The sequence below is a fragment of the Dreissena polymorpha genome, chromosome 5 (genome assembly GCF_020536995.1).
Source record: "Dreissena polymorpha isolate Duluth1 chromosome 5, UMN_Dpol_1.0, whole genome shotgun sequence".
In the NCBI taxonomy this organism is placed as follows: Eukaryota; Metazoa; Mollusca; class Bivalvia; order Myida; family Dreissenidae; genus Dreissena; species Dreissena polymorpha.
The window spans coordinates 55082506-55096649 of record NC_068359.1 but is presented as its reverse complement, the minus strand read 5'-3'; the positions used below and the strand labels follow the sequence as shown (position 1 = coordinate 55096649).

The window sequence follows — 14144 nt, the reverse complement described above, 5'->3', positions numbered from 1 at the left end:
GACTAAAAAAACAAGAGATGCAAGGTACAGGTGTAATAAAAGGGAAAGGATACTAGACATTGGTATTCAGTGTGATCGATGGAGAAGAGTTAAAGAAGCTACTGGGATTGAAAAGGACGAGAAAATGATCGAAAAATTGATCGATGCGTAAGTCTTCTTCATTTTCAGTTTGTGTGACAAAGCAACTTTTATATAAATTCCCGTTATTATTTTGCTACATAATGAACACGATTTGACTTAAACACACACACAAACCCTTTAAGTATAAAAGATTTGTTTCAGAAATGAAATATGCTTTTAAATTTCAGGACTACTTCTGAACTAGAGAGCTTCAACAATCATCTTTTGATGTATGCTCCAAAGCGAAATGCTTTCAGGTAAATAAAACGTTCCATTTGTTAAGTGTTTCTTTTTTATTTCATGAACAAATGCTCATTGAACAAAGGAATTTATGCTCATTATTTTTGAAAATTTACATTTTAATAATGTAAAAATGATGTACCCTTTGTGATAAGTCTCGTAATAAACTTCCTGAATGACTAAAATATGAATATTTTTAGCTCGGCTGTTTTCAGAGACAACCGGAGGTATTGTCATAGCAAGCTCGTCGTTGTCGTGTTGTCCGCCTGCGTCGTGCTAAAACTTTAACATTTTGCTCTACAATCAAAGTGCTTCCACCTACAACTTTGAAACTTCATATGTAGATGCTCCTTGACGAGTTCTACACGCCACACCCATTTTTGGGTCACTAGGTCAATGTCACTGAGGCCTCTTAAAAAAAAATAATCTGACAAGCTTTCGAAGCCGAGCATGGCACCCATTATGCGGTGCTCTTATTTCATCATGTGATAGTTAAATTATTTGTGAACATGATTTTTGTATTTATTCACAGGATGTTTAAGCAACTAGTAGTAAATCAAGAAATGAATTCTGATTATAAATATGTCAAGTCATTGGTGTTGCATGAGTTCATATCTCGTGTAACATCATCAAAGTCCTAAAGGCAGATTTTCACATGAGTTGCGTTATATTTTCTAAAATCTTTTTTTTATCAGCTATGCTGTTTATAGATGCAGGTGTCAGTTAGCAGCAATAGATTATTCAAAACACTTGAATCGTCCTGTTTTGTTGAACAAAGAAGGAAATTAGAGGTATTTATATTATTGTTTTTGCCCTGTATGTTTGTTTGTTTGTGTGTTTGTTTGCGTCAAACTTTAACATTTTGCCATAACTTTTGCAATATTGAAGATAGTAACTTCATATTTGGCATGCATGTGTATCTCATGGAGCTGCACATTTTGAGTGGTGAAAGGTCAAGGTCAAGATCATCCTTCAAGGTCAAAGGTAAAAAAAAACAAATTCAAGAGAAGTAATAAGATTTAAAGAGTTCATCTGAACCTGTCAAATGATAAAAAATCAAAGAAGCGCAGTAGGGGAGATAGTGTTTGTCAGAAACACATTTCCTGGTTTTATTAAATTTTGAATTGTAAGGATTAATTTACAGATTTATGTTTAATTATTGAAAGTTTTTATTATACACAATTCAACTGAATTTACAAACATGATGTATTTAAGCTCAAATTTGACACATTCATGTGATATGAATAATAATTATACATTTTGCAAACAATGCTCCTGGCATAAAATAACTACTGTAGCATGGTATGCACTGAATCAGTAAATTTATATTATGGCATATATATTGTCTATAGATCTTAATTCTCGGTTTTGATTTAGCAATTGTCATTTCATTTTTCCAAACATCATGTCAGTTATAAAACAATCTTTCAGGGGAAAGAGTGCACTCAAAAGCTGCTGGTAATTGGAGCACAAGACCTATGAACAAACCCAAGGAGTATACATACATAACCGGTTTGATCACTGAAGATACAAATGAATTCACCAAGAAAAGAAAAGAATAAGTGGCAAATGTGAACAGCTGTCTGAAGACCCCAAAAGAATTAGGTCAACTATAGCCCCTGTCACCCATCCACCTACATCGATACTTAGTGATCAGCATGTCTCTAGATTGAGAAAAGCGAAAAAAATGAATTGTTGCACAAGACGTGTTTGATATTCATTTGAAGTTATCTTTGTTAGATAACTATTAAGTTTCACATCTTTAGTGTTAATATAATTTTAGAAGTGTTTTGAAAATGTACAATCTTACATTATGTTATAAATAATGAATGCTCTTGGTTGTACAATGCAATGACATTATTTCAGGAAGTTTTAATATTGAATTTAGCATAAAATATTTTTTTTTAAATATATTTTGTTCGATTTTTATCAATACATTTTTACACATATAAAGAACATAATTTTTCTTACAAAAAGTTTCGTTTTTTGTTTGATTATCGATACGTGTTTTTCATGGTCTTCTTTATAGCCTGTATTTAATAAACCATTGTAGTCAATGTCTCTAAGCCTCTTATAATTGACCTTGAGAGTAGTTTCTTCTTTAATTATCGATACTATGAATGTGAGAGTGTATCCTCAGTGTTCTATTTACACATTAACATTTAATACTTTTTAATGGCCTTATTCATTTGAAATGCAAATCAAATTAAATGCCAGCATCATACACTCGAACCAACTCCTGTCATATTTCTATGTGCATGTATTGAGTTCGATCCATTTTTCAGATGAATATAATACAAATTTTCTAAAAACAAATCAAATTTCCATGCATGGGCCAACAAGTTCTTATCACACTGAATAAAATACCTCAATTGTATATCAATTTTATAGATATTAAAGATTCGGCTGAGCTAAAATGTAGACGGTCTGCACAGGTTACTACATAAAGAAAGCACACAAGATACAAAACATGGTTGAACAATAATAAGATACTATTTTTCAAATTTTCAACAGCAACTTGTTGCTTTTTTATTGATTTCGAAATGTTTATTCATGCCTTAGCATATGTCATAGTTTGAAATGTTATTTAAGAAACATAATCTAACAAAATATCAAGTGTAAAACAAAATGACTCGAAATAAGAATAAACAAGGGCTGTTTGTAAAACTTACATACCCCCCATATGGGCTGTCAGTTGTAGTGGCAGCCATTGTGTGAATACGTTTTTTGTCACTGACCTTGACCTAGTGACCTGAATATCAATACGGATCATCTGCCAGTCATTATCAATGTACCTATGAAGCTTCATGATCCTAGGCGTAAGATCTTGAGTTATCATCCGGAAACCATTTTACTGGTTCTAGTCAACTTGACCTTTGACCAAGTGACCTGAAAATCAATAGGGGTCATCTGCGAGTCATGATCAATAAACCTATGAAGTTTCATGATCCTAGGCGTAAGCGTTCTTGAGTTATCATCCGGAAACCATTCAGTGGACGGACGGACCGACATGAGCAAAATAACATACCCCCCTGTTCTTCGAAGGGGGGCATAATAAAAAAATCAAAATGCAAACTTAAAATTGAATACAAGCAAAAGATATAAAAAATCAGAATACAAACAGGTAATACACTATTGACTGTTTTTTATGAACTGTCTTTTCAGTTCAGGTAAACGTTACCATTTTCAAACTCATCCAAAATATCATTGAGACCAATCTTTTGACCATATTTCACGAAGATTGGACAATAAATGTGGCCTGTAGAGTTTTAACAAGGCAAATGTAGACGCTGCACGACGGACAAAAGGCGATCACAAAAGCTCACCATGAGCACATTGTTTTCAGGTGAGCTAAAAAGAGTAAAAATCAAACTATTAAGTTCAAACAAGAAAATTAAATAAGTATACAAGAAATGAATTTTGATATTCAATTAGTTTATTTACATAGTATTCTTAAGAAATATGTTATTGCTTCTTTTATTTCTTTCATCTTACAATTCAGAGTACTCATGGCATTTCATTCAAATGACACCAAGTAAGCATACAAATGTAAAAACTGCTGTGCAAGTTTTAATAATAAACTAGCACATTTCACACAAATTGGTATTTCAAAACAAAATGCATAGAACTGAAAAATTCAAATGATTAAGCAGAATTCAAATGATTTGCATAAATATAAATGTTTCAAAAAAGGAGTCAGAACAAAAAATAATCAAAACTAAGAAAGTTCTATGTCTGATAAATGAAAAAGAATAGCAACTAGGCTGTTTGTAAATAATGCATGCCCCCCATATGGGCTGTCATTGTAGTTGCAGCCATTGTGTGAATACATTTTTTGTGACCTTGACCTTTGACATAGTGACCTGAAAATTAATAGGGGTCATCTGTCAGTCATGATCAATGTACCCATGAAGTTTCATGATCCTAGGCCTAATTATGCCCACCAAAATAAAAAAAAACAGCACTAAATGATATTAAAGCAAATTCTAGTGAGTCGGTGCAAAAAAGCTTTGTTTTTGACAATGTTTAAATAAAAATCTACATTGCCACAGAAAATTTTAGGGAAGTGAACACAACAATAACTTGCAGTTTTTTTGTGAAAAAATAAGTCTCCCTCACAAAGTTCTTCATGAGCAAAATTTCCAGTTTTCTATTAGAGTCTCAAACAAACTAGGTGTAAGGAGCAGAATTTATGGTTTCAAATAACTATTTGGCATATAACATTATTGGAAATGACTTCAGTGATACTGAAATTATACTTAATACAGTGCTACCTTTCCAAAGTAGCCCTTACTTGAGGGCAAGAATGGGGGAGACATAATGATCAAATGATTGTTTAATTATGTATTGTTATTATTCCAATCTACATGCATGATTATTAATCTGTTATAAGCTTTATACTAGAACTATTCTGTCTATATTTTCAACAAACACGAAAAACGAACCTTAGATTATTTTTTTCTTGTTCTTCATGGACATAACAGCGCCCTTTCACTTTCTTACTTCCTCTTTTCCTTCCCTTTCATTTGGTTCTTAAATCATCCTAAAAAAGATTTAACATGACATGTTTGAAAAAAAATACATGATTAAATTTCAATTAGCATGTCCAAACATATACAAAGTTGTAAGGTATGCATTTCAGGTATGTTGTTGTTTCATGTGTATCTTACGAGTAACTTCATATCATATGGACTGCATAGAATGTGTTTTCATATAATACTGTACATGAATGAACGGACAAACGAAGGAGCGAAAAAAATAAAAGATGCATTTTAAACAGCACTGACACTTATGATTATGCATGAACTGACTTTTTAGGATTTAAAACAGCCATACCACTCTATTGATTATTCGACAAGAAACATTTTCAGTACTATGTATATATGTTTCTCTAAAATCACAGAGAGGAAACAGTAAAATTATGATTTTATAAATAATTGTAATTCAAATTATTTAAGTTACCTCTCTCTCACTGAGTGGTTCTCCTTCAGACTCATCAGAACTTGAAGGAACAAAAGCCAGTACTGGTTCCTAAATATAAATAAACATCCAGGAGGTACATATTGCAATGCAACAAATATAAATAGCCAAGTAATAAGATATAAATAAATAACACCTCATCAGAAAAAGATGTAGAAGTTTGGACTTCCAACTTTATCAGGTAGTGAAAGTTTGTTACACGTTTGTATTTCCAAGAAAACCTTATAAAGATATGAAGTATAATTAGCGCAAATATTCTGCTGTGATCATTTATAAAAGTGTTATGTTGAAATAAACAAAAATTTAATTTAAGCACCCACTTAGTTCCAGGTGAATCACTTAAAAGATGAGGTTAAATTTTAGAATGAGAAGTATAAAATATAACTCACTAACTGCACTTAATCATCAAATAAAAGCAATCTTACATTGTCAGACGTGCTATGGTGTTCCATTGTCCCCTTAGTTGTTGTTGCTAATGTATCAACTTTCTGGCAGGACGTTTTCCTTTACCCTTCTGTAGACTTGAATCCTGAGTGTAACAAATAAAACATCATGCATTTGATAAAAACCAAGTAATGCAGAAAATCTAATAAATAAGAGCAAAAAGAGTTACCCTAAAATGACAAAAACATGATGCCAATGTCATGACCTAATCACATGAGTTATAGTGCATTTCTTGATTTACTACATGTTATTTGCAACCACAGCCTACATCCACAGATTTCAGACCTAAATATTGTGAAGAAAAGCAAGAAGTCCTACAATACTAAGCCAAGGTTGCTTTTCAACTCTCAGGCCTTTACAATAATAGTTCTAACTTGTAAATCATAATGGGTTATAGTCAAACCTGCATTTATCAACACAGAGCGGACAAGGGTGATATTATTATTTCTTCTTAGTTCGGCTGGTCACAAATAGTTATACCCCTCCGCTTGACCAGGTGGGAGAATTAATCAAATAACTGGCATATAACTAAAATGTGTACACACAACAGCATTAAAATTAACTTACTGAATCTGTGTCCTGAAAATACAACAACATTCTCTTAGATGGCTGTCTCACGCGTTTATTTCTTCTCATCTCTCCCTCTGTTTTGGCCTAAATAAAAAAAACATAAACACAAATACACTGACTTATTTGTGTGTTAGGATCTGGGTACGAATTTACTGTGGAAGAATCCACTGGCTTCTATTAGCAAAATTTAAAAGTTAATGAAAACCGCACATTGCAAAATCAACTACACACAATTCAAAAGTCAAAACGAGAAAATCATAAAATCAAAATACGTTAAATTGATTCTCATGTTCATGCATTCGAGTCGTCTACTAAGTACTATCGTCCAATTTGTAAACCAGCGACATTTAGCATCGAATTGCAAGGTAAAGACCAACAATTTGCTACCATTCAACGGCAGATGAACTCATCTTGTTGAATTAAATAAAATCAGATCGGCATCTTAAATAAATTATATATTATTAAATCAATAAAACCATATTTTCTTACTGGTTCGCTCATTGTAGATTTCGAAGCCTCCGCCATTTTGTTTGTTTGTGTCTGAATCACGTGACACGAAGCGCGAAATACAAATAGAAAGGGATTTCCTAAGGTAGACGCAAACGTCGTAATACAATTTGGCTGTTGCTCTTTAGTTTTGTAGTTTTTAGTAAAAGGTTGAGTTGGATATGGTTCAAATTAACGAATGTTATTAATTAATCTCAAAATAATAGCCTTCTAAATTCAGTAAACTAATCCATTGGACAGTCACTTTAAACAATAACTTTTATGTATTTACAATGCAACACATATCAAGTGAAAAGATAAAAAACACCGATAACATCATTTAAAAAATAAATAATCATATGATGACACAATTTATTTATTATGTCATGTTGGTGTATTAATATGCGGAGTCTATTTTTAGCGTAAATAACACTAACAATGTCTTCGCCATTATTAACAAAATGCACACGAAAGGAATGATAACAATAAATGGAATTATGCGAAAATCATCAGTAAGTGTTCGTGCCAATTTTATCACAAACTATTTAATCGCTATCACTGTCTGGAATCATACGGATACGCTTGTAGCGTGGTTGATCAGGAAAATCAGGCAAAACATACGGCGTTGGTGTTCGAGATTGCACTTGTTGATTGAACACATTCTTCTGGGACAGACCCATTTCAGAGCTGCTAAAATTGAAAGTAACGTTGCCGTGGAAATTTGAGTTTACAAAGAATTCTCTTCCCATCGGTAAATCACTCATTGACGTGGTTGCAGTTGCCGATGGAGAAAGATTCTGCTTTGCTACACCAGTTTGGTTTGAATGTGAGATGGTCTTTGAAATCTGTTTTGATTGATCCTTGTTTATCCCACTATAGTTATTTAGACTATTGACATGTTTGTGGCCTGAAATTTGTACGATCTGGTGAGCCGGGATATTCGCATCATTTAATGTCTTGATTAAGTGTTTTCTTGCACTGTAAAAGAAAGTAATTTTATTGATAGTCTTGGCTATAAATTTGGAAAAAAAATCAAAAGGAAACATTGCATATTACAATAAAACTTAAGCTTTTGTAATTTCTTTGTGTCCCTTTGAAAAACTTCATCCAAAAAAAATACAGTGCGTGGATCTGGAAAATCGGAGAAAGGCGTCGTGCTGAAATAAGAAATCTTGAACAAATGGTGATAATTGCTAATTTAAAGGTAAGAGATCATTTTATTTTTATTTGAGATATGTACAGTGGCACTGAGGTGACATCAGCGCTCCAAAAAAATTAAGTCGGGGAAACAAAAATAAGTCTGTTTTCACGAGTTATTTTTTTTTAGCTTTGATGTCACCTGGCTTAGTGCCACCATACATATGCAAATAAGTTAAATGTTAATTAATTCTACCTGTATGGGGTGATTCTGGGCTCTGTTATCCCAGCGTCCGCCTTCATCTCTGCCATGAGTCCGTACAGCTTGTTTATACCAATTGCTGACCTCCTGAACCAGCCAAGCTGTGTGCTGTTGCATGGTGTAACGAAGAACGGACTGTCATCTCCTCTCATTTCCACCGGCCGTTTGTCTGCATACAGCTTATACAGATGAACTGGGTCTCTGTTGGGCTCTTCGGGGACTGCATAAGCCCTTGGTTTGACTGACCTAACAAAATTAAACTTTATTTGTGTATAAAATAGCAATAATGAATTCAAAAGTTTCCACGAAGTTGCTTTAAACCATATAAAACATGATGTCAATAGCTTTTGTTTGGCAATTAATCATTAAGTTCATTTATTAATCATTAATTTATTGATCTTCTGTTACAAATGAGTCGGCCATAATTTTTTAAATACATAAAAAATTATTATATCATTAATAAGTTAACCATTTTGTTGATTTAAAATAATTTATAAATATAAGCAAGTTACATTTACATTAATTTTGCCATGTAAATTTTATAAGCCACTTATAATTATGACTATTAAATTAAATACTTGAATTAAAAGGCAATACATGATTTGATGAATTTAGTTCAATGTTTCAGACATAGAAATTTACCTGGTATTTCTTGGATTTTCCCCTGTTCTGGTCTTGGTCTGGCGCTCGGTATCGCGTGTGATGTATTCCTCGCCTGACTCAAAATCAACACCAAGTGTAACGTCCACCCAGCAGAGTTTATGTATTTCTTTATTTGCCGTCCTCATGCCGAAATGGGTTGTGCAGATCATCCACAACGAATGAATCAATGCTCTGGGACTAGAATCTCCTAGTGTCTGGGCTGAATACATTGCCTCGATGTTCTCTTTTGTTAGTGCAACAGCCTCTCTGGGTTCATTCCCAGCCTTGTTTTTTCAATGTCTTTTGTTTGCTTTTCATCACTTCCCAGACTTTGGCGAATTCATTGTCATTCATGAGTGATATGTTACTGTTATTGTGTTTTAAATAGCGGTCAATTGAGCCGATGATGCCTCGCAGTGTTGTGGGCTCGTACTCACTTCCATCTTTTTTGGTGACACCCAACAAGAATTCACAAATCAGATTGTTCAAATCATGCGAAGGAATATTTTCAACATTTCTTGAGTCTTGTTTGTGAAGAAGAAATTGGTTGAAGAGTTTCATGCCACTTACTGTTTTCTTTTTGGTGTTCATATTTTCATTTTCATTCAGGAAATTGTCAATATTGAAATCTCGAAACTGCCGTTTCATTGTTGTTGCTGTGGCCGTTTTTGCTGCAGTGGCTGTTGATGACTGTATCCCAGCAGAAATTGTTTCTGAAGCCCTTCCATAAGTTTGGTTTGTTTTTGTTATGGATAACAGTGTTGCTGATACTTTTGTTGCTGCTGATACTGTTGCTGTTGATACTGTTGCTGTTGTTTCTTCTGCTAAACTTGATGTCTCATTAAGATTTTCTGTATTTTCATTAAAATAATCTTCAAAATCAAAAATATCCGAGAACCTAAAATTAATTTCTTCGTTTTCCATTTCATTCATTGTTAAGTTTCAGAGTAAAGGCTTAAAAAGCAGACGAAAGTGTGTACATGTATGTTCAATGGAAGTTACTCCGTTAGTTGATATAAATATTCATTAAAGAGTTCTCTTTCTTGGTGGAAGACTGCGTGGGGGTCACAATGGGGTAAAAAATATAGTTCCGGTGAAACAGTGAAAATTATCGAAAATTTTCACTGATAATTTTCACTGTTTTAACAGTGAAATTATCAGTTTTAATTCACTGATATTTCTCTATAAACCACCACAAAGCATAAAATAAAAAAACCTAAACTTCTTAAAGCTATCGAATTTGGATAACAAGACTTGGCATAAACTTGCAAAATGGGTTACAACATGAGATCAAAAGTTAAACTTGCCCAATTTAAAGTTGTTTCCCTTGTACCCATTTAGATTTTAAGTTGACTATTTATTGCATAATAAAAACTGCTTACTTTATACATATATGTAATGTGTTACCATTTATTGTTAACAGTTAACAGTTTTTGTGCTGGATGATCGCTATAAAAAATCAAGATATAATCAGGGCTTTCATTGGCGCCCTCTGGATTTTGTTTAAAAACCATGCGTGATCTGCTTTTTCAATATGCAAGAAAACATCTCTCACTGCCAATTTCAAAAGATTCTTGATAATAAAATGTGTTTAAACTCATACTCTAATAGTATTTGAAATTTTAGACTTGTTTTGATTGTTGAAAAGAATCGGACACTGCTTGAAAATAAATGTGATATTTATTGTATTTGATGTCTTAAATTCCATAATTTTATATTGTTATATACTTTATTACTTGTAACTGTGAATGGTGTGTCAGATCTTTGTTCATTCATTTTACATTTAATATAAATGTTGTTAAACCTCTTAACCGCGAATTAACCCAACTCAAAAAATAACAACAATGGCGGACAGCGGTGTTTTTTTTGCTAATACTGCAGTTAAAATTGAAGGATTTTTGTCATAAAAAGGCAATCATCCAATGCAGTGAAGTCAAATAGTTTTGTCTTTTAAGTCATTTACCTGATATATGAAGGTTTCTAGACGCAAATGAATATTCCGTAAGTACCGACTACTGTGTTGCTGTATACTATAAGTAGCTTACATGTATAGGGTATTCTGCGTGTCATTAATATAATACCGATTAAACGGAATTGAGAATTGAGTAGCTTTGTTTATGTATCGTTTAAAGTTTATAATTTCGTTATCAAACAAGGTTTTTTAACTATACTTTTTCGCTTGGATTTCATTTTATGACTGATTTAATCATTTTTGTCGACTCTGTATATATGAGGCGCCTATAGTCGTGCTAAGCGTTATCAGCAACACAACAAGTATATGCTTTTTCATTCTTTCTTGCGTACCGGTAAACTTCAAGTTCAAACAACTTCTTCTAATAAACCCATTAGATTTAAACACAACTGCATAGAAATTATCCATGAGTAACCCTCTTTCAATGTTATACAAATCTATCTGGTCCATTGCATATATATAGATATGTGTATAATATTGAAAGAGGGTCACGCATGGATTATTTCTATGCAGTTGTGTTAAAATCTAATGGGTTAATCCTTTTCATGCTTAACTATGCCAATAATTATCACCAAATATGACGTTTGGCAGATGGGGTAATCACGTGATATTCAAGATGGCGACGTCCATGCCGAGACAGGTATATTTCACCGTTTTATAAAATTTATTGCTTTTTTTAACTTTAAAAAGGACGCGCAATGTTCAGACATCTAAGTAAGAAAGTGAAAAGCATTTACTTCGTTTAAAACTTTGCCTTCAGGTCTCGACTTTACTCGCTGCGAGTTTTCTAAGTAGAGCTGTAAATAGGTCATTCCGCTAAGATATTTCGCAGCATGTAAAATCGAGTTGTAGGGCAAAGATTAATACAAAAGAAATGCTAGTAACTTTCTTGTTGATATGGCTGGAAAGTGAGTGGCATAAAAAAATACGTTAGTAAGAAAGGGTATAAAACGGCGAAAAATACTTGTCCCGGCATGAACGTCGCCACCTTGACTATCACGTGATTACCCCCTAAGTTTGGGCCAGTCTGTTATAGATCTGTATACACCAGTGTTTGGCTGAATTCCGAATCACATATACATAATCTTTTCCTCCATTCTTGGTATTCTTACCATATTATCTACTAATTATTGCGCACGGTCAACACATTATCACGCACGTTATACGTATATTTTTGTATACTGAACGAATGAGCCCTAGGTTGTTTCAATTTTAATTTCTGATTTGCATCTCTTCACTCGCTGGTGTAACCAGATGCAAACAAAATGGAATGATTTCATTTGTGTGAAGTATATGCTTCTCACTTGCACACATAAACATTTATTAAGTATGTTGAACTGTATCCGTGTTTACAATACTTTTATTTTGAACATGATTTATAAAATGTATAGATACTAACAGTATGTAAAATTGTTAAAGCGTATTCAAATATATAAGATTTAACGCGCATGACATTTCGCAGCATTTTTTTAGGATAAATTGATTTATAAAAAGCTTAATATGTACCAGTGGTTGAAAAGTGCTAACATGAGCCTATGTTCGAGTTGTAAACCACTTGGTCACGTTGTTAGTATAAAAGTACAAACTAGCCAAATTTGTAACTTAGGTAAGATGTTCATACACAAATGCATACCAGATTGAACCAAATAGACAAACTTAACTTACAAATGTTGTCTATTTTAATATATAAGTTTAAGTATACATTAAAACCGTTGTTTTACTCAGTAACAACATATATGAACCAAAAACATATTTAATTCCCTTTCGTTTTAAATGGAACAATTCTACGTGTTAAGGAAGTAAGTATCCACCTACCTAAGATTTTTTTAAATGACATCAATAACCAATTGTAAATGACGTTTTCTGATGGTATAAGCACCTTTGAAATTCCTTTCTGGGTGGTTAATTACTTAAGCATGTATTCACGATATATTGTTTTCCAAAACAAACAACATGTTGTGCTTGATGTGTTTACTTTAAAATGTCTTTCTCTTTTCTCAAAATGCATCAGTCATAAACAGTTCAGTGAATAGGAGCTATTTAAGCTTCTACAACAAAGTTGTATTGATAAAGACGGCTCGTCTTATCTTATGTGAAAAAGGATTACTTGGTCAGCTTTCAACTTACACAGTCATGTGTTTACATGTATGACAAGATATCAAGTTCTGTGCTATAGAAACAATACATGCCAGCTAAGTATTAAACGATTTAAAACAAGAAATATCTTTAAACAAGAAATATCTTTAAAAAAGATATACGGCGTAAATAGTTTAATGAATGAGATCAAGGATAGCGAATGTCTTTTTCTGTGCAGTTCTTAGCTGCCTCACACGCAGTACGGGATGTTACGGGGAGTTTTCGCGGCTTATTTTACATTATAACATATTGCTGGTCATAAAACCTATAGATACAAAACAGAAAACCAAAAGAAGAATGGAAGTGAAATTTAAACATATGAGTCAACCGGCCACACGAGAACAAACCTGTTTTAGTGGTCTGTCGGGCATTGCTATTTGATTCGGTTATTAACTGTATCGAGAATCATCGTGCTCATGCTTAAAGTGATATTATGGGCATTTTGCACTGTTGAATTGAGCTGAAAAGAATTAACAGGTCAAAATAGTTAGTTAAAATGTGGTTACTGATCAATTATCTGCAACTCACCTTGCTACCAGTTGTTTATAAAAATATATTTTATATTCGATATTCTTACGTGACCCACCCAGTCCTGTAAGCCGAAATGATCCGTAAAACAATATTGTGTCTCTGTGTCGTATGAACAAATCTGCACTAAAACTAAATTTAGGTTCAACTCGTAAACGCATGATCAGTTGTCAAACGAAAGTACGGTTAATATTCAAATGCATTATTTTTCTCTTTCTGGTATATTGTTTTAGTATGTTGATGCTGCATTTATTACTATAAGTGTATATGAAGTAGAAACATCAAAAATAATCAACGGTTGCGATAGACACCTATAAACTGTTACATGCTCATAATATCACTTTAGTACATTAGGCAATATGGTGAAATAATTATTGTTTAATTTATTAAAAATAATATTTATCATTGTATTGTTGAAAACACATTAAGAATCTATTATTGACATACACTAATTATAATGCTGAATATCTTCTTTTAACATATTTCTGGTCTAAAGAAAATTCCAGGTCACCTTGTTCACGGATAGCGTCTTTATTATATAACGATTATTTTACTGACCGCGAACTCTGGTGATGACCTGTATATAAACTCTGAATGTCCGCGACTTGACCCGAAACCTCGCGGGTT

General features: G+C 32.9%; 2 long non-coding RNA genes across 2 annotated transcripts; one reads left to right on the top strand and one right to left on the bottom strand.

Annotated features, from left to right (window-relative positions):
* Positions 1–298: 298 nt before the first annotated feature.
* On the top strand, positions 299–1871 carry LOC127881442 (uncharacterized). Its single transcript, XR_008050045.1, has 3 exons — positions 299–377; positions 1056–1151; positions 1792–1871. It is a non-coding gene; the product is annotated as an uncharacterized LOC127881442 (long non-coding RNA).
* A 2903-nt stretch (positions 1872–4774) lies between these two features.
* Positions 4775–6886, bottom strand: LOC127880998 (uncharacterized). Its single transcript, XR_008049855.1, has 5 exons — positions 6844–6886; positions 6352–6438; positions 5766–5869; positions 5323–5391; positions 4775–4903 (listed from the first exon to the last, which is right to left on the bottom strand). It is a non-coding gene; the product is annotated as an uncharacterized LOC127880998 (long non-coding RNA).
* Between the last annotated feature and the right edge of the window lie 7258 nt (positions 6887–14144).